This window comes from Bos indicus, chromosome 3 (genome assembly GCF_029378745.1).
Source record: "Bos indicus isolate NIAB-ARS_2022 breed Sahiwal x Tharparkar chromosome 3, NIAB-ARS_B.indTharparkar_mat_pri_1.0, whole genome shotgun sequence".
Lineage (NCBI taxonomy): Eukaryota > Metazoa > Chordata > Mammalia > Artiodactyla > Bovidae > Bos > Bos indicus.
The window spans coordinates 51,412,992-51,438,323 of record NC_091762.1 but is presented as its reverse complement, the minus strand read 5'-3'; the positions used below and the strand labels follow the sequence as shown (position 1 = coordinate 51,438,323).

General features: G+C 40.4%; 1 protein-coding gene across 6 annotated transcripts in view; it reads left to right on the top strand.

Moving 5' to 3' along the window:
- RPAP2 (RNA polymerase II associated protein 2) overlaps positions 1 to 25,332 on the top strand; it is a 129,821-nt gene that overhangs the window by 98,862 nt on the left and 5,627 nt on the right. The window contains exons 13-15 of one of the 6 annotated variants that reach the window (XR_011565799.1): positions 568 to 642; positions 754 to 805; positions 4,840 to 23,792. The exons of 2 other annotated variants lie outside the window; for them this stretch is intronic. The gene's annotated coding sequence lies outside the window, so the exon portion shown is untranslated. Of the gene's footprint in view, positions 1 to 567; positions 23,793 to 25,332 lie in introns of those variants that run through there. 3 more of the 6 variants (XR_011565796.1, XR_011565797.1, XM_070786108.1) reach the window with 3 other exon arrangements.

Genomic DNA, 25,332 nt, shown 5'->3' with positions numbered 1-25,332 from the left:
TCTAACCCATTTCTGAGAGTTTCAACTCAATAAACCAGCAAACACACATGTCACAACTTTGTTCTTTCTGTGATTAAAGCCTTGAGTTTTTTTGTGAAAAGTGAAATGCCAAGAAAGTGAGCTCGCTCATGTTGGTGAGAGAAGTAAGGTTCTGGGACATCTGGGTGGGAGGAGTGGGAGAAATAAGTTAGCATTACTATGAGGACCCCAAATTAAAATTCTGGGTTAATTTATTTTTTAGGAGTATATGGAATTATCTGCCTGGATAAATGTCACACTCAGTCTTCAGCTTGTTCAGCTTCATGCCCTGGGATGGGGGTGGGCAGGCCTGACAGAGCAGCGTGGAGCTTTAGAGTCTCCCCTGAAACTGTTTCCTCACCACCACCACCACCACCCCACCCCCCGCCACAGCCTGCATTCCTGAGGAGCACTTTGTTTTAATTAATTTTAATTGGAAGCTAATTACTTTACAATATTATTGTGGTTTTTGCCATACATTGACATGAATCAGCCATGGATGTACATGTGTCCCCCATCCTGAACCTTCCTCCCCATCCTATCACTCAGGGTTATCCCAGTGCACCAGCCCTGAGTGCCCTGTCTCATGCATCGGACCTGGACTGGCGATCTATTTCACATGTGGTAATATACATGTTTCAATGCTGTTCTCTCAAATCATCCCACTCTTGCCTTCTCCCAGAGTCCAAAAGTCTGTTCTTTACATCTTTGTCTCTTTTGCTGTCTCGCATATAGGGTCATCTGAGGAGCATTTTAAAATCTGCCCAGCAGATGAAAACCTGTGCATGTAAGCACTTCCACTTACCACATCACTCTGTTTGACACCCCCCAAATTCTATGTAATTATTTTATATTGTTAAGTTAATCATGTTCCCATTATGGCTTGCAATTGGAATTATCTTTTATTTTCTGTCTGGCTATTGATTGTGGGGCTTCCCTGGTGGCTCAGAGGTTAAAGCGTCTGCCTCCAACGTGGGATACTCGGGTTTGATCCCTGGGTCGGGAACATCCTGGAGAAGGAAATGGTAACCCACTCCAGTATTCTTGCCTGGAGAATCCCATGGACGGAGAAGCCTGGTAGGCTACGGTCCTCGGGGTCGCAAAGAGTCGGACACGACTGAGCGACTTCACTATTCATTGTAAAAACTGATAAACATCTTTTACTATTGTGATTATGTAACTATTACTCAATACCACTGGTCAAAAGAAAAGTAATAGAATTCTGTATCACCAAAACTAGGATTTAACAGAAAAACCTGTAATCACTTTTTAAGACCCGGATGCATATCAGAATTATCTTGAAATTTTCTGAAAAATGCAAATGCCCAGGTATTGGCATTTTTTTTTTCTCCAGAGCATCAGCTATGTTTCTGATGAGTATTCATGTTCAAAAACAACTGGACTATACGATTATCTTTTACTTTTATCTAGTTTGTTTCACTTTTTCTATTTCATATTCAGTGCTCCCAATTCATTTAGTTTATGTTTTCCAATTTCTCCATCTTTTTTTTTCTTCTTGTTCCTTATCAAACATAGTAGAAAAGCTTATATATATATATGTAATATGTATAATATATATTTTAGAAAATATATGCATTTTTGCCTAACTAAAAACTTTATGACATTTTTATTTCATTTGTTTGACTTAATATGAATAGAATGCTAGATTTATAATTAAAAAATAGATATGCAACATATGCTGTGTATAGCATTGGGAACTATAGTCAGTATCTTGTAATAGCCTATAATGGAAAATAATTTCAAAAATAATACATGTGTATATGTATACCTGAATCACCTTGCTGTGTACCTGAAACACTGTAAGTCAACTATACTTCAATGAAATATATATATTAAGAAAAAAGAAATCTACCCAGGGCTTCAGAATCCTACACACTCATGCATTCATTTAACATATATTATTGAGCACTCACCATGGACCAGGCCTCCCCATCTGTGATTACTCACTGAGTGTGTTCCATGATGCCCTGTGCAGTTTCTCTGTGAGGTATGTAGGACTGTACTCTGTTCACTCCCTCACTCCCCCACAGAAACTTGTGGCCTACCTTGGGTTGTGAAACATTCCGTAAACTGTGAGCCTGGAAGGCAAATGGGAAAAGGCTGGGATTTGTGGCCAGGTTGGCCCAGTTGAAATCCTAACACTGGGGCTATTGGTAATAACTAGCTCGTTGATCATGGGTAGGTGGTTAACTTCTCTGAGCCTCAGCTTATTTGAAAATGGAAAATAATAAAAATACATTCCTCACAGGGTTATTTATTTAACAGGACTTAAAGATACAGAGATCAGCAATATTAGGTAAATACACAGAGGCCACAACATCAGGTAAAAGCTTTTAAGATTCAGCACAATTTTTGTTTTTATTGTAATACTTTTCAAAGTAAAGGCTGTACAAAATTCACAGCACTTACTTTGTACCAAACACTATCCCAAGTATTTTGCATAGATTAAATTAGTTCACTCTAAAACAACTTTCTGAGGAAAGCACAAGTATTACACTAATTTTCAACAAAAGATGTAACTGAGGCACAGAGAGGTTAAGCGATCAAAGTCACACAATTAGTAAGTGGCAGTATGAGGCTTCAAATCATGTTCATATGCATAGTTCAAGAAACTCAAAATATTCTACAAGACATTATGAAAAACAGCCACCTTCTGCATTCCCTTCCCTGCCTTCCCACTCTGGATAACTAACATGCTTATAGAAGATGAGGATGTAAGTCTTGTACCACTACTAGAAACCACCACATACCTGACACTCCACATTTTCCCTCTTCCATCCTTTCAATATCATTTCTAATTAGAGTAATATTCAGTGTTTACATTTTTATCACCTATAATGCTATTACAGGCAGGCCATGCACTATGGTTTCTCATTCCTCCTTTTACAACTAGTAACTAGAATTAATACTTGTCTTAGTTTTCTTAGTTTTTATGCATCTTTCACTAATCCATTACCAAACTCTCCACCCTGTTCATCTCCACTCCTATTTAAACACATCAGAAGTCTATCCATCCCTTGAACTCAGCTTTCCCAGAGCCTTTCTGTTCCAATCTGCACAGGATGCCTCTAGTTCTGCTGCACAGTTATCTGAGGCATTCCTTTCATCACCTCTGTAAGTACATTTGCTTCTTACTTGGGCTAGTTCACCTAGGTTCTTTAAATTTTGGTAAATTCTTTAAATTTTCATTTGTGGTTTTTGTATCCTACTGAAGAAATATTTGCCTACTCCAGAGTTATGAAATATTTTCTCTTAAGTTTTCTTCTATATAAAAGCTTTATAATTTAAGCTTTACTTTCTTTACATTTCTGTTACTTTTTGTGCATGGTGGAAGGTTAGGGATAAGGTTGTTTCCATATAGCTATCCAGTTGATACAGCGTCATTTCTTGAAAAGATTTTCCTTTTCCCCACTGAAATACCTCAGACACTTTGTCAAAAATCACTGACTACAGAACTTCCTGGTGGTCCAGTGGACCACTGGTGCCAATGCAGAGGACACAGGTTCAATCCCTGGTCCGGGAAGATTCCACATGCCACAAAGCAACTAACCCATGCAGCACAACTGCTGAGCCCGAGTGCTGCAACAACTCAAGCCCGCACACCTAGAGCCTGTACTCCACAACAACTAGCCCACGTACCTAGAACCAGTACTCCGCAACTAGTTGCTACACCACACAAGAAGCCCGCACACCACAAAGAGTAGCCCCTGCTCACAGCAACTGAAGAAAGCCCTTGTGCAGCAACGAAGTCCTAGCGCAGCCATAAATAAATAAATAATCTTTTTAAAAAAAGAAAGAAAAAAGAGCCATCTTTTAAAAAAAAGTCAATTTACTATGCATGTTTGGGTCTGTTAACAACTCTCATTATCTTCTATTGACCCATATAATCTGTCTTTATGCCAGTACCAAGAATGTCTTGATAACTGTAACTTTATAGTATGTCTTCAAATTAAGTAGTGTAAGACTTCCTTCTCTGTTCTTTTCAAAATTGTTTTGGCCATTTTAGCACTTTTGCATTACACTAGAAATTTTAGAATCAGCTTGATTATGATTGCATTGAATTTACAGGTCAGTTTGGAGAAATGGATGTCTCAGAAATATTAAGTCTTCAGATTCATGAACATGTCATACCTCTCCATTTATTTAGGTCTCCTTTACTTTATCTTAGCAGTGTTTTGTAATTTTTAGTATACAAGTCTCACATAAATCTTGGAAAATGTGTCCCTGAATATTTCATGTGTTTTTTTGAAATAATAAACTTTAGTTTTTAGAGCAGTTTTAGATTCATGGCAAAATCCAAGCACAGTGAGTTCCCATATACCCCACCCCCACATGCACACAACCACCCCACCTGAGTATTCACCCCTACCCAAGTATTTTTTATGTTACTGTAGTGTTAGTCGCTCACTCCTGTCCGACTCTTTGTGACCCCACAGACTGTAGCCTGGCAGGCTGCTCTGTACATGCGATTTCCCATGCAAGAATCCAGGAGTGGGTTGCCATTCCCTTCTCCAGGACATCTTCCCAACCCATGTCTCTCACAAGTGGATTCTTTTCCACCTGAGCCACCAGGGAAGCCTTATGTTATGATAAGTGGTATTTTAAAGTTTTCGTCTCCAATTATTCATTGCTGGTATAAAGATAAATTTTATATATTGACCTTGTATCTTGTGAATTTTACATTAGTTCTAGCAGCTTTTCTATAGAATCAGAATTTTCTACAGAGTTAACCATGTCATCTGTAAACAATAGTATTTCTTCTTTGCCAATCTCTATGTCTTGCCTTATCACCCTGGATAGGATCTTCACAACAATATTAAAAAGTAGGTGGTGAAAAAAAAGAGCAGTGGTGGACTTGCCAGGCAGTACAGTAGATAAGAATTTGCCCGCCAGTGCAGGGGACACTGGTTCAATCCCTGGTCTGGGAAGATTTCATATGCCATGGAGCAGCTAAGCCAGAGAACCACAACTGCTGAAGCTGCAGGCTGCAACCACTGCAGCCAGTGTCCTAGGGCCTGTGCTTCACAAGAGAAGCCACCACAGTGAGAACCGTACACCACAATAAAGAGCGGCCCTTGCTCCACAGCCAGCGGAAGCGCCACGTGCAGCAATGAAGACCCAGCTCAACCAAAAACAAATAGACTATTAAAAAAAAAAAGGAATGACAGTGGTGAGAGCATTCATCCTTAGATCTTAGAGGGAAAATAGTCTTTCACTATTAAGAATAAAATGTAGGTTTTCATGGAAAACCTTTATCAAGTTGAAGAAGTTCCATGGTATTCATTTTACTGTAAGATTTTCATAATGGATGTTGAGTTTTGCCAAAAGGCTTTCATGCATATCTAAAAGATATTTTTTCTTTATTTCTGCTAATGTAAATTATACTTATTGATACTTAAAAACCTTGCATCCCTGGGATAAGTCCTACTGAATCATGACATATTTACCTTTTATTAATAATATATTGCTGTTTAATAGTTTGTTAAAGATTTTTGCCTGTTCCTAAGGGACATTGCTTTATAATTTTTTTCTTTGTCTGGTTTAATATCAGTCTCATAAAATGAACTGGAAAGTATACTATCCAATTCTGTTTTCTGAAAGTTCTTCAGGGCTAAAGGATTGGTATTAGCTCTTAAATTTTTGGCAGAATTCACCAATAATACCATCTGGGCCTAGGAGTTTTCTTTGTGAAAACATTTCTTAATATGAATTTAATCACTTTCATTGATACATGGATATTCGGAAATGTTTCTTCTTGAGTCAGTATTGGAAAACTGTCTTCCAAGGAATTTTTCCATTTCATCTAAGCTGTCAAATATATTTGCACAGTTATTCATAATATCTTTTTATTATCTCCTTAATTAACAGGGTTTTAGTAGTGTTTTCTCTTTTTCTTATAGATACTGGAAATTTGTCTTTTTTCTTGATCATTCTATGTAATGTTGCAACTTTATTGATTTAAAAAAACCTAAATTTTTTTTCATTAATTTCCTTCCTTTTTCTGTTTTCTGACTTTTATTATTTCCTTCCTTCCACTTCCTTTGGACTCAGATTGCTTCTTTTCTCCTAATTTCTTAAGGTGAAAGCCTCAATCACTGATTGGAGAACTTTCTTCTTTTCTAAGCTATACATATCTACTAAGCTGTATCCCATGAATTCTGAAAAGTTTCTTCATCTTTATTCAAAGTATTTTAAAATTTCTTTTGTGATTTCTAATTTGATCCTTACATTATTTAAAGATATGCTTTTTTTTTTTGTACCAAATTTCTTTGTTAATACTTTTAAATTCCATTCTTATTAGAAAACATACTCTGTATGATTGTAATGTTTTACGTTTATTGAGACTTGTTTTCTAATTCATAACATGCCTAATGCTGTTGTTGAGTAGAGTGTTCTGTAAATGTCAGTTGGGTCATGTTGGTTGATAGTATTATCATCATCATCCAAATCCCTACTGATATTGCCAGTTTATCCTATTATTTACTAAAGGAGGAATGTTGAAACCTCTAACAATAACAGTCGGTTTGTTAATTTCTTTATCAGTTTTTGTTGCATGTATTTTGAAGCTTTGTTATTGGATGTACACACATTTAGAACTGTTATGTCCTCCTGATGAACTGTACTCTCAACTACTATGAGATGACCTTCTTTATTCCATATGAAATTTCTTGTTCTAAGATATCCTTTGCTATTAATATAGTCATGCTAGCTTTTTTCTGATTGGTGTTTGCATGGTATAACTTCCATCCTTTTACTTTTAATCTACCTGTGTATTTATATTTAAGATAGATTCCCTCTAGACAGAGCACAGTCGGGTTTTGTTTTTTTATCCTAACTGGATAAAAGTCTATCTCTGCCTTATAATTGGGGTATTTAGACCTTTATATTTGATAATAATTAATATGGTTGGGTTTAAGTATATCATCTTCATATTTGTTTTTTATTTTTTGTTTTCCCTTTTTGCCTGCCTAATTTTATATTAAGTATTTTTAGCACTCCAATTTATCTCCAATACTGATTTATCAGCTATGCTGCTGCTAAGTTGCTTCAGTCGTGTCCGACTCTGTGTGACCCCATGGACTGCAGCCTACCAGGCTTCTCTGCCTATGGGATTCTCCAGGCAAGAACACTGGAGTGGGTTGACATTTCCTTCTCCAATGCATGAAAGTGAAAAGTGAAAGGGAAGTCGCTCAGTCGTGTCTGACTCTTAGCGACCCCATGGACCGCAGCCTACCAGGCTCCTCCATCCATGGGATTTTCCGGGCAACAGTACTGGAGTGGAGTGCCATTGCCCTCTCCCTTATCAGCTATAGTTCTCTGCTTTTCCTTTTTGGTTTGGGGTTTTGTTTTTGCTTTTTTTTTTTTTAAGTGAGTGCTCTAGGGTTTAAAATACGCATATTTTATCTATCACATTGCACCTTCAAATAATATCACTTGAAATATAACGTAAAAACCTAATAATAAACTTGATAACTATCATCTCATCCCTTCCATCTGTGCTACTATTGTCATACATTTCACTTCTATATATCATCTAAACCCTGGCATGCATATAATTTTTGCTTTAAATAGTCAATTGTATTTTAAATAAAAATTTTAATGAGAAGGAAGATAGTCTTTTATATTTACTCACATTTATGCCATTTCAAGTACTCTTCATTCCTTTGTGTAGATCCACATTTCCACCTGATTTTTTCCTTCTGCCTGAATAACATAAATTATTTCAACTTTATTTGTTAGAAAAAAAACTATTGTTTTGCCTTCAGTTTTGTTTTTATTGTTGTTTGTTTGGGGTTTTTATTGGCCAGACCATGTGGTCTGTAGGATGTTAGTTGCCCAACCAAGGATTGAACTTGGGCCCCGGCAGCAAAAGCACTGAGTCATAACTGCTGGGCCACCAGGGAATTCCCTTGCCTTCACTTTTGAAGAATGCTTTCACATATTTCCAAGCTATCATTTTCTTTAGCACCTTAAAGATGCCATTCTGTTGTCTCTGGCTTGCATAGCTTTAGTCTACAGTGATCCTTACCTTTGGTTTTCTGTGCATACTGTCTTTCTTCCCTCTAACTGCTTTTAAGATTTCTCTATCATTGGTTTTCAGCAACTTGATTATGATGGGGTTCAGTGTGAGTTTCAGGGTTTGCAGTTTTATCCTGCTTGGGGTTCACCAAGCTTCTTAGATCACTGTCTTAGCATATTTATCAAATTTAGAAAGGTTTTCACCATTGTTTCTTAGTATTATTTCTTGGTATTCAGAAAAGATTTAACATTTCTGGAGCTCTTTTTCTGCATAACTGTCTCTTGCATGGAATTCTTCCTCACAATTTTTAGCTACGTCAACCTCCCTGACCTCCAATCTCTGTTCCCACCAGTCAGTGAGACCACTGTGCTACACTTGCAACCCCCACCAGACCCTGCTTCATGATCCAGAATGTACCTCTAGGTAAAAGCCTAGGTGACGACAGAGCTCACTTCATTTGTCTCTCTTCCCTCAGGAATCACAATCCTGTACTACTTCTAGTCCAACATCAGAAAACAGGTGTTGCATACATTTTGTGCAGTTTCTGGTTGTTTACAGTGGCAGGGTAAATGTGATCCCTGTTACTCCATGATAGATTAAAGCAGAAGTACACTTATCCTTTTTTAAAAATCCATTTACTAACAATTTTGAGGAAGTAGTGGAAAGTAAACATGAGTTAAATCTACCACAGTTAGCTAGAAATTCACTTTAATTTTTAAAATTATAAACAAGACATAATAGTTTTTTAATTAATTACCCCAAAACAGTGAGAAGGATAAAAACTGTTTCCAGCTTTTCACTGGACAGTCAAAAGTGTGAGTCATACTCATTTTCTTTACTAACTTTGAGAAGGATCTCCTGATAAAAAGAACTGTTCCCAAAGCTTATACTGCTTTTTCTCCAAACACAACACTTACCATTATCTAAGCTTAAGCTGGTTATTCAAGTGTCGTCTTGGCAATGTAACTTGTATGATTTTGCTCTAAGAAGTACAATTTTGAACAATATTTTTGTAGTTCTGGTCTCCTCTCTACCTTTACTGACAAAATTAATCAGTTTCCTACACTTACTCTGGAAAATACCATTTGATTTAACAGAGAGGTAGCCATACTTTGTTTTAAAATTGTGGGGCGTTCCCTGGTACCTAGTTGTTAGGATTCTGGACTTTCACTGCCATTGCCCAGGATCAGTCCCTGGGTGGGTAACTGAGTCCCACAAGCCAAGTGAACTGCCAAAAAAAAGAAAAAAAAAAGATGTCAAAGTTTTATGGCTTTGTGCCACCATAGGACAGCATATCACAAGAAACAATACCCTTAGGGATCATTACAATAAAATCCAATAAAGTCCACTTTTCAAACAGTCAGCACTATATTTCTTATTTGAACTTCTCATTTTCAGCTATGATGCCAAGTCAACAGTCCTATAAATTATTTTGTCCCCTAGCTCATAAAGATTCATGGTGTATATTCAAACTGTAGCCCTATTCAACATTTACACTTACAGAGTTATTTTGTATTGCACTATTTCATCATTAATTGTACTGTTCAATGAACTACTTTTGTATCATGACAAATTTAATGCAACACAATAGTAACAGTAAAAATACACGTTTTTACAATTAAGAATTTTAACACTATCCTGACACGAAACACATTATCGCAAATAATCTATAGTTGATAACTGAAATTATCTACCAATGCAGTCCTTGCAGTGAATAAAAAGAAACAATTAAGAAGGTAACATGGCAACCCACTCTAGTACTCTTGCCTGGAGAATCCCTTGGACAGAGGAACCTTGCCGGCTACAGTCCATGGGGTCACAGAGTCAAACACGACCAAGCAACCGACACATAAAATTGAGGAGATACTTGATGACACAAGTGTGCAGTTCATCTACTCTCCCACTCCTGCAGGAAGCAGGATGGGGCAGGCAGCACCTGGGAGGCAGGATGGCGCACCCCCACCCCTCCATCCCTTCTGGAAATCCTGGGGCCTCAGTGCCTGCAACAGCTGGCCTTGGGCAAATAAAAGACTAAGTTGTTTACTGGCAAAAAAAAAAAAAAAAAAAAAAGACGGTAACAGAACTTCCTGCTCACTTCACATTCTAATAAGGTTATGCTCAAAATCCTTCAAGCTAGGCTTCAACACCAGTACATGAACCAAGAACTTCCAGATGTTCAAGCTGGGTTTAGAAAAGGCAGAGGAACCACAGATCAAATTGCCAATATTTATTGGATCATGGAAAAAGCATGGGAGTTCCAGAAAAACATCTACTTCTGCTTCACTGACTATGCTAAAGCCTTTGACTTGTGTAGATCACAACAAACTGTGGAAAATTCAAGAGATGGGAATACTAGACCACCTTACCTGTCTCCTGAGAAACTTGTATGTGGGTCAAGAAGCAACAGTTAGAACTGGATATGGAAAAACTGAGTGGTACAAAATTTGGAAAGGAGTACAACAAGGCTGTATATTGTCACCCTGCTTAACTTCTGTGCAGTGCCAGGTGCCGGTCTGGATGAACCACAAGCTGGAATCCAGATTTCTGGGAAAATATCAATAACCTCAGATATGCAGATTACCTCTCTAATGGCAGAAAGCAAAGAGGAACTAAAGAGCCTCCTGATGACAGTGAAAGAGGCAAGTGAAAAGGCTGGTTTAAAGTCAACATTCAAAAGACTACACATTAAAAAACTATACATTAAAATGATGGCATCTGTTCCCATCACTTCACAGCAAATAGAAGGGGAAAAAGTGGAAGCCATGATAGATTTTATTCTCTTGGGCTCCCCAATCACTGCGGACAGTGACTGCAGCCATGAATTAAAAGATGCTTGCTTCTTGGAAGGAAAGCTATGACAAACCTAGACAGCATATTAAAAGCAGAGACATCACTTTGCTGACAAAGGTCTGTATAGTCAAAGCTGTGGATTTTCCAGTAGTCAAGTACACATGTGAAAACTGGACCAAAAACAAGGTGGAGCACTGAAAAATTGATGCTCTTGAATTGTGATAATGGAGAAGACACTTGAGAGTCCCTTCGACAGCAGGGAGATCAAACCAGTCAATCCTAAAGGAAATCAACTCTGAATATTCATTGGAAGGACTGACGCTGAAGCTCCTATACTTTGGCCACCTGAGGCAAACAGCCAACTCATTGGAAAAAACTCTGAAGCTGGGAAAGATTGAGGGCAGGAGAAGTGGATGGCAGAGGATGAGATGGTTAGATAGTATCACTGACCCAATGGACATGAATTTGAACAAATTCAGGGAGACAGTGGAGGACAGAGGAGCCTGGCATGCTGCAGTCCATGGAGTAACAAAAGGTTGGACATGACTTAGTGACTGAACAACAGCAACAAATAAAAATTCTATGGAAATTTTAACTGATCTTACATTTTAAATTAGTTAAGTGTATGTGAACAGAATTGCCCCATCAGTTTTTCCTCTAAAACCATCAAATCAATTGCAAACTCCTTGACAGATCACCAGAGTTTGTGGACTACCTTTGAGAAACTCTGTTTTAAGAATAGGCATTCATATCTCTAATCAATGGAAGTACTTATTGATTATCAGTGCTTCACACAAAGATGATATTTAATACCCATATAATTTTTTAAACTATATTTTAGTTTTGTACATGTTAAGCTATTCTAAACTCTGAGGTTACAGTGGTGAAAAAGAGGGGTATTGTCTTTCTCTCTACTGGAAAGAAGCAGACAATATAAAGAAAACAGGTTAAGTTCATAAAATGTGAATGATATAAAAGAAATAGTGTAATGAAATAAAGTGTGACTTGAAGAGAGCAGGAACTAATTTAGATAGAGTGTTCCGGGAAAATCTCACTAAGAAGGCCACAGCTGAAAAGAATGCTGAAATGAGAAGGAAGCAGGCATTGAGGAACTGAAAACATACTAGGCAGAAGACCCAGAAAGAGAAAAGGACCCAAGGCAGTGGTAGTGGTTTGGCCTTTTGGGGGGAACAGAGAGAAGGTTGAGGGGCCTGAAGCAGAATGAGCAAGAGAAATGAGAGGATGAGAAGAGGCTGGGAAAACACTCAAATGCCAGATTAGCAGAGCCTTCTGGGCTGTGGTGAGTTTGGGAATTTACTAGAAGACTGCAAGCAAAAGAATGACAGGGGCTAATATATCTATACAAAAGTTTGCTGGATGTTCCACAGAGTATGAAAAGGCTGGAGAGAAGCAGAGCAAAAGTCCCTTGGAGATGAAAGGAGATGAGAGTCCCTTGGAATGAAAGGAAATCAAACCAGTCAATCCCAAAGGAAATCAACCCTGAGTATTCATTGGAAGGACCAATGCTGAAGCTGAAGCTCCAATATTTTGTCCACCTGATGCGAAGACTGACTCATTGGAAAAGACCCTGATGCTGGAAAAAACTGAGGGCAGAAGGAGAAGGGGACAACAGAGGATGAGATGGTTGGATGGCATCATCGATTTGATGAACAAGAGTTTGAGCAAACTGTAGGAGATAGTAAAGAACAGGGAAGCCTGGCATGCTGCGGTCCATGGGATTGCAAGGAGTCAGACACAACTAAGTGACTGAACAACAACAAAGAGCAAGAGCAAGGAGACCAGTTACAAGGGTATTTAATAATTCAAGCAAGAGATGACTAGGGTGGAAGCAGCAGAGATGGACAGAACTAAATGAATTTAGGAAGTATTTTTCGTATACAATGGGTAAGACTTGCCAATGCATTGAATGAATTAATGAATGACATAATTAATGCATAGTCACTAAAATAGGAGATCCACAAGGAGAAAGGTCAGCATGCACTGTAGAAGTTAAGGAAAGCTTTCTGGAGGAGGCAGATGAGCGCTGGGCTTTAGAGATGATCTAGCTATGGCTAAGAAGTAAAAACATAGGGATCCAACTGCAGACAAACCAATGAAGTGGGACTGAGTTTCTGTGTGTTTGGAGACTCATGAGTTGCCAGCTTCGTGGAAGTGTTGACTGTCGAGGAACAAGCAGGATAGAAGTGTACAATGGGATGGGAAGGGGTTGAATCATGGAGTATTTGGAAAGCCCAGAAGGATGAACTCTATGCCTACACCTGACACAATCCCCAGGACAGCTGTACCTTAGGCTTCCTACCAAGCAAACAGCCAATGAGCCCTTTGTCAAGTTCCATGCCTGGACCCAGGCACCCTTCTTACTGCCTCCCAGGAAAGGCCCAGAGTACTCACTGATGACATCAGGGTGACCTGTGAGTCAGCAGGCTGGGAGCTGGAACAGGTCCCTCGTACATTTACTGTCCCTGGCAGGTATGGCACACCTAACACTCTATAAATGCCTCAGATAACAACTAAGTTATCCTATATAGTCTAAGCTAGAGGGGACCCAAAAACAACTCAGTGCCTAAATAGCTCTCGTGGAGGTCTGCTCAGCTGCCTTTTACAATGCACAGCACAAGGTGCCAGGCACATTTCCCACATTAGCTCATTTAATAGGCACAATGTCCACCCTTTAGTGAGCTCATATCCGTATTTTACTGATGAGGAAACTGAAGGGCAGACAACTTAAGGTCACACTGTTAGCAAGACTCAGAGCCAGGACTCCTACCCAGAGTTGACTGACCCCAAAGCTCTCATCCTTTCATATCACAGTCCTAGAGCAATTTCATGGGCCAAAGCAACTGGAGTGTCAAACCTACAACTCTGGAGGGCAATTCAGCAGCTCTTTAGCTCGCCTTCCCACCTTAGCAGGAAGCCGTTTATCAGATTAACAACCCACCTGCTCCCACAGCAAAGAGCAGAGTCCTGAGGAAACAGAACTTGGCTTGGCTGGAACTTCTGTAATGACAAGACACAGGGATACTTCGGGCCTCGGAGCAGGGAAGCAACTTTGAGCTTTTCCCCTCCCCAGGGGGAGACTGGGATGTGTCCTGTGACTTAAGTGTCAGCATTAAGTAATAAAAAGAACACAGAATTTGGAGCCAGACAGATGTGGGTTTGAGTTACAACACATCTGTGACCTTGGACAAACCACTTAGCCTCTCCATGTCTCAGTTGCTTCAGCTGAAGAATGGTTTAATGCCACCTCCCTCATGGGACTGTCTTGGGCATTAAATGAGATGGCATATTTCAGATGCTTTCTCCACAACTCAAGCAAGAGCTGCCCTTTTCTCTCTCTCTCAACTGGACAGGGCAGCCATTACTGGTCCCACTTGTCCGATGAACAAACTGAGACTCCAAAGATTGAGAAGCCTACTTAGAAGTAGAGGTCATCTCCTAACTCACAAAATGAGGCTCTTTCCACTGCTTTTTTTTTTTTTTTTTTTTTTTTTGCTGGTTCCTCAAAAGCAGAAACAGCAAGCCCCCTAAAGCTTGTAGTTTTGCCTTGAGTATATAGCTGTCTGGAGCCTCCTCTTATTCTTGCTCTCCTTTCCCGAATTCTTATCTCACCAGTCTCTCTGCACACAAATCAGACTGATCATCATAAAGCAATAGAGAGGTTCACGGGCCGAATAGGAGGTAAACACAATTCTCTCCACAAGCAAGACAAACCCCCTCTGTTGGCACAAAATCATGACTCACTCAAGACCTTTTATGAGAGCCAGATGCTGAGCATGTCTAAATCGCTACAAATTGCTTCCATGGTGTGTGTTGGTGGAGGGGAGGGGACCAACCAACATCTATATATATTTATACATTTACCAGGAAACGCGTTTATATTGTTTTCCAATCAGGATTTACCACAAGCCAGGAGTTCCACACCTAATGAACAGGCAAAACCCAGCCCATTGTCAACAGAGAAAAATCTATCTCAAACACAAAAGATTTTAAATCAAAATGGATGTTAGACGAGCAGGATTCCCAGTATTGCTGGGCAGCCAGGGCTGTCTCCAGCAGCTGACAGGGTAAGTGATAGCTGTTTCTGAGCTCAGACTTCATCCTGGAATCCTTAGAATCTTGACTTGGATAAATCTTTTTAATCTTTAGAATTTTCCTCTTGAATAAAAATATTCCCCAACATCTCTTGGAGGCAGACGACCACATATAACTTAGTTCCAGCCAACAGGATAAGCAGAATTGTTGTTTGGCAGCTTCTGGGAAATTTCTTTAAGATACACCCTAGATGTGCCCTTTGTCTCTTCCTCCCTATCCCTCATCCTCCTGCTTGGAACATGGATTAGATGCCTGGAGTTCATCTTAGACCATAATGATGAGGGCCACATCTGAAGGACAGCAGAATGTAAAGCTAGAAGCAGTCTGGATTCCTGAGTACTATAGAGCCTGAACTGCCTACAATAGACTTTTTTTTAGTATAAGACAGAAATAAATGTTATTCTGTTTAACCCACTGTTTTTCAGGTCTCTGTTACTCAGCACTGCTCGCAGTAGAAGTAAACATAACCCAGTGCCCTAAACACACCATCAGGTCTTCTTGTCCTTGGTCTTCTTTCTCTCCTGACACCCTGAGGCTCCAGGCCAAGCTAGCCCTGTGCTTCATAGCCCCCAACATGTTTAATTCCCACATCTTCCCCAATTTCACTAAGTAATCTTACATTCTTTGGTAGCTGCTGCTGCTGCTAAGTCTCTTCAGTCGTGTCCGACTCTGTGCGACTCCATAGATGGCAGCCCACCAGGCTCCCCCCCCCGCCCCGCCGTTCCTGGGATTCCTCCAGGCAAGAACACTGGAGTGGGTTGCCATTTCCTTCTCCAGTGCATGAAAGTGAAAGTGAAGTCACGCAGTCATGTCCAACTCTTCGCGACCCCATGGACTGCAGCCTACCAGGCTCCTCCATCCATGGGATTTTCCAGACAAGAGTACTGGAGTGGTGTGTCATTGCCTTCTCCTTCTTTGGTAGGGTGCTGGGTATAAAATAAACATTAAATTTTATTAATGTAATAATTTTAATAATAAAATAATTTTATTATATTGGAAAACAGTAGAAAAGGAAATAAGGAAAGCATTACATTTAAGCAATCAAAATAATGCCAGTGTGTCCACATCTGCCCCTTTGCCCAGCCCTCCCTGTTTCTGTATTTAAAGCTTTTGAGGCCCAATAAAATAGTACATGTTGTCTGCAAAAAAAAAAAAAAAAAATATATATATATATATATACACATACATATACACATATAACACACTTAGAGATCTATATAATAAGAAAGATACAGGACTTAAATGAAGTAATGTATTTGAATATACAAAACAAGATGTAGACAATGGAAAATTGTACTGTATTCTTGTATAGACCTACTAGTTTCCTCAAATTATTAATATATATGTCAAAAGTTCCAATCAGAATACAAACAACATAGTCAATGGAATTTTATAAAATCAGCTTCAAATTTATGTGAAGAATGACTGAAAATAGCCAAGAAAACTGTAAAAAAGAAGAACAGTTAAAGAGTCTTGCCTTACCAGAACATATTATAGAGTCAAACAGAAATAGAAAAACAGTTCAATTAAAAAGAAAAAGAAAATCCACAATCAATAGCAATATTTATGAAAAGTTAACATTGTAATTCCCTGGCACTCCAGTGGTTAGGACTCTGTGCTTTCATTGCTGAGGGCCACGAATCAATCCCTGGTCAGGGAACTAAGATCCCACAAGCTATGTGGCAAGACCAAAAAAATAAAAAGTTAACACATGATATATATGGAAATTCAGTTTGGTAGGAAGAGAATGGACTATTTAATAAATGATGCTAGTACAACTGGTTTTCCATATGGGAGAAAGTACAAAGGGACTCTAATCTTATACATTATTAAAAAGAAAAAAATTCCACACAGATTTTAAAAATACAGAAGTAAAGAGCAGTAAAAGAGTGAAAACAATATATTTCAAGAAAACTTTGGAGACTACATTAAAAACTGAAGATGGGGGGACATTTCTAACAAAGACTGGAAACCTGGAGACTAAAAAAGATATAAGATCATTTTAACTATATAAATGTTTACAACTTTCACGCCATAAACAAAAGCCACAGAGAAATAAGGTATCTGGGAAAATATTTGTAAGATAGATTTAAAAGTTAATTTGGACTTTTTTAAGTAGGAAAATATGATGCAGAATATGATACATTAAAATGACTCCAAGATAATTTGTATATATGTGTTTGTATGAATGTCTGCAAAGAATACACTGGGGCTCCAAGAAGTCCTCTATGAATAGCACCCTTCTTTCTTGCTCAAGGTTCTGAAAAAGTTGAAAGTAAACAAACAGTATATATGGGGGCCAAAATGTCCTATTTTTAATGATAGAGGTAGAGTCCCCTTTACTGTATTCCACCCAGACCCTTAAGCCTCTTCACTATTAAACTCTAGGTTGCTCATAGCCAGGCTGAATACCTATATCTTTCCTCATTCAGTTACCTAGAAAAGGTGACTCTTCTGGTAACTCTCAAAATTTATAGTTTCTCACTGATTCTTTGTTTCAGAGTACACTGTACCCCCATTCCTGAGTTGATCACAGTATCAGAATGAGATCTGCTGATTGAATTAAATAGTCAAGGCTGTATACTGTCACCCATGCAAAGTACATCATGTGAAATGCCAGGCTGGATGAAGCACAAGCTGGAATCAAGACAGCTGGGAGAAATATCAGTAACCTCAGATAGGCAGATGACACCACCCTAATCGCAGAAAATAAAGAGGAACTAAAGAGCCTCTTGATGAAGGTAAAAGAGTAGAGTGAAAAAGCTAGCTTCAAACTCAACATTCAAAAAATGAAGATCATAGGATCTGGTCCCATCACTTCATGGCAAATATATGGGGGAAAAATGGAAACAATGACAGACTTTTATTTCCTTGGGCTCCCCAATCATTGTGGCCAGTGATTACAGCCATGAAATTAAAAGATGCTTGCTCCCTGGAAGAAAAGCTATGACCAATCTAGACAGCATATTAAAAAGCAGAGATATCACTTTGCCAACAAAGGTCCATCTAGTCAAAGCTATGGTTTTTCTGGTAGTCAAGTACAGATGTGAGAGTTGGACCATAAAGAAGGCTGATCGCAGAAGAACTGACGCTTTCAAACTGTGCTACTGGATAAGACTCAAGAGTCCCCTGGACTACACGGAGATCAAACCAATCCATCCTAAAGGAAATCAACCCTGAATATTCATTGCAAGGACTGATGCTGAAGCTGAAGTTTCAATACTTTGGCCACCTGATGTGAAGAGTCAACTCACTGGAAAAGACCCTGATGTTGGGAAAGACTGAGGGCAGGAGGAGAAGGGGGTGGCAGAGGATGAGATGGTTGGATAGCATCATCAACTCAATGGACATGAGTTTGAGCAAACTCCAGTAGACAGTGAAGGACACAGAAGCCTGACGTGCTGCAGTCCGTGCGGTTGCAAAGAGACGGACACAAATGAGTGACTGAACAACAAATCAAACCCATGCCTGGAGCTGGAGGAGGAGGGGTGTCAGTCACACTAACTGGGAGACTAACTATGCAGGGGGTGGAGTGAATTTCCCAAACAAGAAGTCCAAGAACATCCTGTAAGAGACAGGGGAAACAGCCCCCTACCCAGCAGAAGTGTGAGCTCCCCAGCCTTGGAGAACCAGGTGACAGACAAGCTGAGACTGAAAGAATGAAAAAGAGTTAGCATCGGAAAGGAGGGGTCGAAGGCATTTGAGGCAGAGCAAACAGCATGTATAAAGCATGCAGAAACTGCTAGTATTTCAGTATGTCTGGAGCACAGAGTGAGATGAGCATTGACAAGAGATGATGTTGAACTGGCGTGGGCAGAGAGCAGACAAGGACTGTGAGCTTTTTGATGAGTGTTGTTTTTCAGTCGCTAAGTCATGTCCAATTCCTTGTGACCTCATGAACTGCAGCATGCCAGGCTCCTCTGCCCTCCACTATCTCCTGTAATTTGCTCAAATTCATGTCTATTGACTCAGTGATGCTATCCAACCATCTCTTCCTCTGCCACTGCTTTTTCCTGCCTTCAATCTTTCCCAGCATCAGGGTCTTTTCCAGTGAGTTGCCTCTTCACATCAGGTAGCCCAAGTATTGATGAGGACAAAATTTATATTTCTAGGCAGTTTACCACTGGCTTGAGATACACAGATATGGGTTCAATCCCAATTCTCTCTCAATGGTTATGGGCAACTTCTCTGAGCTTCAGGGTGTTTTTCCTTTTTTTAAACTATCTAATCCATAAAATGCAACTATTACTAGCTCTCTCACAGAGTTACTGGAAGATTAAATGACAGGGTATATGTATGGCCTCTGACATATGGATGGTCTGGATAAAAAGTAGCTATTGTTATTACTATCAGTGCCTCTCTCAGGCCTAGCATGCCTGCCCTCAAAGACCAAACAATAGTAGGATCAGTAAACACTGTAGACTGAAGGATTAGCTTTCCCTGTGAATCAGCTTTGCCCCTGAACACAGCTCCTTACACCAGCAGCTCCTTAGCACCCTTGACCCTGTTCCCTGGTGCCCTCCAAATCTCAAGGTATTTCTAAAACTCAGCTATCAATGGGCTGGGGCCCCAGACTCCTGAGCCTCCAGAGGTGACTCTGCCCCATAGATGTGCTCAGACTGACAGTGAAATGACAACGCAACCAGGGCTAATCTGGACTGGGGAGAAGCCAAGAGGTAACTAAGGAGTCACAGCTGCCTGAGGGAGATCTGAGGAAAGCTGGGCTGAGTGAAGCTTCTCAGAGCCTTTGCTGGCCTTTTCTGGAAGATTAACTCCCTGCAGCAGGAACTCTAGAGCTTTAGCACCCCTTTCAAAGCCTATGCAGGGCTTCCCTGGTGGCTCAGAGGTTAAAGCGTCTGCCTGCAATGTGGGAGACTTGGGTTCGATTCCTGGGTTGGAAAGATCCCCTGGAGAAGGAAATGGCAACCCACTCTAGTATTCTTGCCCGGAGAATCCCATGGATGGAAGAGCCTGGTGGGCTACAGTCCACGGGGTCGCAAAGAGTCGGACACAACTGAGCACTTTCACTTCAAAGCCTATGCAAGTGAAAAGTCTTACCATGTCTGAAAGTCTGGACTTTAGGTCTGTAACTCATATCTCCCCAGAGGCTGAAGGCCTTTCTGTGTCTCTATTCAGAGGCTGCTAGACACAGACTTTTCCAGGCACTCCTGAAGGGTATAGGGTAGTGGCAGATGTTGAGTATACTGTATTTACTTGATCACCAATATGCAGTCTGTAAAAGCTTCAACTTTGAAGTCACACAACTGGGTCTGAAATCCAGCTATGCTCCTCACTCACTGTAAAACTTTGGGAAAAGTACTCTACCCCGATCCTCAGTTTTCTCATCTGTAAAATGGGAACAGTATTGCTAAGAAGATTAAATAACATATGAGAGGTGCTAAATGTGATCCTTCATAAATATCAGTTCTTTCCTTCCTTTGATGCTACCAAGCTCCTTTTCCCACTCTTGGATCCTTTCTCTTACTCTTTAGCCACTATCTTGTTTCCCATTCTTGCTGTGAACTGACCATCAGAAAGGTTCACAGTCCACTGGGAACAATTCCCTCCCCAACCCAAGGCATTTGCACTCAGGCAGCAATAAAAGCCACAATCACTCCATCATGTGAATTAAGCATTATGCCAGATCTTATGCCAAGGGTGGGGGATACCATGAAGAATAATGCACAATCTCCTCCTTAAGAATCTCTTCCCCAGTGGGAGAAAGCAGCAGAAAAGAGCTCACAATAATACAGTGAGAGTGATAAAGGGGAAGCTACCCAGAGAGTCAGGGGGCATTTAAGGAGGAGATGACACATGCAGTAACTCTCCAAGGATGAGTAGGTATTCACTGCAAGAAAGACACTGAGAAAAGAGCAAAGGAAAGACATGAGCAAAATCAAGGAAGGGACCTAGAACTTGGCTTGTGCAAAGAAATGGGCAGTTCTGGATTCCTGGACAATAAAGTAGCATATAGCAGATGCCCAGTTAATATATGTTTTGGAAAAGCACAGAAAAGAGTGTGATGGGAAATACACCAAACTGTTCACCTACATTGAGGCTGCAAATACAGAGGAAGTCTTTCAGTTGTTACTTTATATTCTACTATATTATTTGTTACAAGTACATATCAATTTTATAATTTAAAAATATACTTTTTAATGCAGAAAAACGTTAATTTGGACTACAGTGCACAGAACAAGTTGGAATGGGGGTAAGTCCGAAGCAGGGAGACCAGTTGCAAGGCTACTGCAGGGGTCAATTGCTAAACCAGAGAAGTAGCTGTGGGGATGGGGAGAAAGAAAAGTCAGGAGTATCAACACTGTGGAGTCGTGTGGGTGGTGGTACATGTACTGAAAAAGGGACCAGGAGTGAAAATCAACCTCAGTAAGGAGGGCAGGAGAGGTATAGAGACAAGAAGAGCAATTTTGTCCTTGTGGACACGGAGGTACCCAACGGATATCCAAGTGGAGCTGCTCAGCTGGTGACCTGAATATACAGCCCTGATGTTTAGGGAAAGACAGAGATGAAGGAGATATGATGGTGAGAAATAGCAGCATGTAAATCATTAAAGCCATGGGGACAGGTGACATCTATCTATCTCCAGCGAGAGTACAACACAGGTGAAAAAGAGAGGGTCCAGGGTGGACACCAGCCTTAAAATTAGGGAAAGAACTCATGAAGATGTCAGAGAAGGAACAGCTAGAGGATTAAGAAGAAAATCAAGAGGTCACAATGCCTTAGAGGAAAAACAGTTTGGAAGAGGGGACGATAATAGTGTCAAACAGTTCTGAGAGGTCAAGGAAGACGAAGACTCAAAAGTGACCTTGACATGCATGCCCACCAAGATCCCTGGGTTTCCAGGGAGGTGCCACTCAGAACGATCCTAGATAGGAAGGGTGGGCTATGGAGCCTCCATCCTTTTCATGGCTGTATCTGAGCTGACTTTCGCCCTTTGCTTTCTAGCCCCAGTAGTGCAGGACCCAAACCTTGTCACTGCGCTGTCTCTAAGCCTGGCCTGTTACATTCTGAGTTTTATAAAATCCCCTCAAATGGAATGGGCTGCAAACCATGAGTGCAGCACATGAAACACACCTGGGTGTCCTGGGAAAGGCACCAGTCCTGGCGCATCTCTAATTCTTCCTTTGATCCTGAGCAAGCCATAGTTCCTTAATGCGCCTCCGTTTTCCCATCAGTAACTTAAGAGGATCAGAAGGGATCATCTTTAAGGTGTCCTTCCAACCCTTACATTCCATGATCCAATAAGCCACATGAAGAGACAGACTCCTGCTTTGCTTTTCCTGGGCAGAGACCTTTTGAAAATCTGGCTTTCTGAAGTAAAAAGTTTGTTCAGAAATCACAATGTTAATTAGCCATGGGTAAGAAAATCCCATGGACGGAGGGGCCTGGTAGGCTGCAGTCCATGGGGTCGCTAGGAGTCGGACACGACTGAGCAACTTCACTTTCACTTTCCACTTTCATGCATTGGAGAAGGAAATGGCAACCCACTCCAGTGTTCTTGCCTGGAGAATCCCAGGGACGGGGGAGCCTGGTGGGCTGCCGTCTATGGGGTCGCACAGAGTCAGATACGACTGAAGCGACTTAGCAGCGGCAGCAAGAAAGCATAAGCCCGCCAGAGTGACTCCCTTACCCTGCATCCAAGTGTAGGACCTACAGTCATGTAGATTTCAAACACAATGAAGAAAGGAGATCACTCTGAATTGATGTCTGACTTCAGAGAAAGCCCTGCTCTTTAAGCCCTTCTTTTGTGTCAGTGTCCAATGCGGGACAGCATAAGAGGGGTGACTATGCCCAGCTTCAAATCCCTACTTATGAGTTGTACTGCCTCAGGCAAATAGACTTTATCTAGCCTTTCTGTTGGAGAAGGCAGTGGCACCCCACTCCAGTACTGTTGCCTGGAAAATCCCATGGGCAGAGGAGCCTGGTAGGCTGCAGTCCATGGGGTCGCTAAAAGTCGGGCATGACTGAGAGGCTTCACTTTCACTTTTCACTTTCATGCATTGGAGAAGGAAATGGCAACTCAATCCAGTGTTCTTGCCTGGAGAATCCCAGGGACGGGGGAGCCTGGTGGGCTGCCGTCTATGGGGTCGCACAGAGTCGGACATGACTGAAATGACTTAGTAGTAGTAGTAGTAGTAGCCTTTCTGTGGGAGAAGGCACCGGCAACCCACTCCAGTACTCTTGCCTGGCAAATCCCATGGACGGAGGAGCCTGGTAGGCTGAAGTCCATGAGGTCGCTAAAAGTCGGGCACGACTGAGAGGCTTCACTTTCACTTTTCACTTTCATGCATTGGAGAAGGAAATGGCAACTCACTCCAGTGTTCTTGCCTGGAGAATCCCAGGGACGGGGGAGCCTGGTGGGCTGCTGTTTCTGGGGTCGAAAAGAGTCGGACACGACTGAAGGGACTTAGCAGCAGCAGCAGCAGCAGCCTTTCTGTATATTGCCTTTCTCTGCTGTAAAATAAGAATAAGTACTTCATAAGACTGATATGATGATTAAATGAGTTAATATTTATAAAGCATGTAGAACAGCACCTGGTACTGTGTTAAGAAACATAACACACATGATTGTTAAATAATAATCATACATACATACATGCATGCATAAACTGGTTCACTGTCTCTGCTCTGTAATCCAGGATGTCAGCTTCACCTTCTAAACACAGTCAAGCAGTTCTAACCCACCCTGTCATGCTAGCAAAATGGATAAACAATTCTACCTTAAATCTTTACCCTATAACATGTAGGGGAAAAGAAACACATCTTCCAACAGCTATTACAGAACAAAAATAAAGCTTTATTTATTTATTTATTTTAAAGTGTGCTTATAATTGGGGACTGTGGTCAATAAGGATCAACCCCTTCAGCAGGGATTAGGTCAGTCCCACTCAAACCTATAGCTCAGGAGTAAGGCAATGGAGAGGGTCCCAGAGGAAGATCAGAGTATGATTTGATTAAGGGACGGAAGATGTTTTGTATAAGTGTCTACTAGATGACAAGTATCATGCTATACTGTAGGGATATAATCCTTGAAGTCACAATTCCTGCCCTCCAGGAATTCACAGCTTATAGGAGGAGACAGACAGTTATAACACAGCACAAGAAAAGAAACACAAACCTGAGAGTATAGAAAAACTTATACTATATATAAGTATATATAGAGAGTATATACTTAGTCAGCCAGGCCAAGGGACAAAGACATATTAAACAGTGTGGGGTGGGGGGCTGTCAAGGAGCTTCCTAAAAGAGGTGAATTTTGAAGGATAAGCAGAACTTCATCAAGTGAAGAAGGAGAGAAGGAATTTCTAAGCACAGAGAACAACATGATCAAAGGCATGGTAAAAACAATTAGTTCAGAATGACTGGTACATAAAGTATGTGTAAGGATGGGGAGAGCAAGCTGTTGGGGAAGAGTGGTGAAATGTGAGGATGGAGAGGCCAGCAGACCCCACATCAGGTCAGATTTATGCTGAGAGCTACGTGGCAGTGGCAGGACCTCAACAGTTGAAAATCTAGGGTACGGGTAAAGTAAAAGATCAGGCAGAAGAAAAGGAACCAGGAAAAATGTGTTACCAGAGAAGTTAAAGGACTCGGGTGAAATAGAAGAGGAAAACATTTTTAAACGAAAATGACAAAAAGGGGTAGTTGCTGCAAAGAGATTAGGTTGGATAAAGTCTGGGAAGACTTGTGATTAATAATTGATGTTGACCTTAACCTCTTACAGAGCAGCTTCAGTGATGGTGGAAGGACCAGGATTGCCTGGAAGTTAGTGAATGGGAGTTAAAAGTTGAAAGAATGACAGTACACTACTCTTTCAAAAATGTTTATATTTTGCAATAAATACACACTCGGGAACTTCCCTTCAGAAATTTATACTAAAGAAAAAAATGGAAACGTGAAAAGACTTATTTGTAAAGGTTGTAATGTTAATTATAGCAAATAATGGGAAATAACCCCATGATTATGGTTTAAAATGGCTAAATTACAATGCATCCATAGAATGGAAATTTTCATACAGTAATTAAAAAATAACATAGAATACTCATTGACAGAAATGTCAACTTACAAAACAGAATACCCAGAATGCTTTCAATGTTGACATAAATGACTATTATAAGTGCATAGAAATAATACTGGGAGGATACAAACCCAAATGTCAACACTGATGATTACTTTTCAGAAGTGTGATTATGGATGTTAGAAATATGTTCCATTATTTGTACTTCCCAATTTTTCTACTACTTTATTACTTTTATAATGGAAATAAAAAGAGCTTGCCCATAGTAAAAGGAGAAATAAATTAACTTCAAAGCAAATATGCTTAGGCTTCTCTAGGCTGGAGAATATTTGAG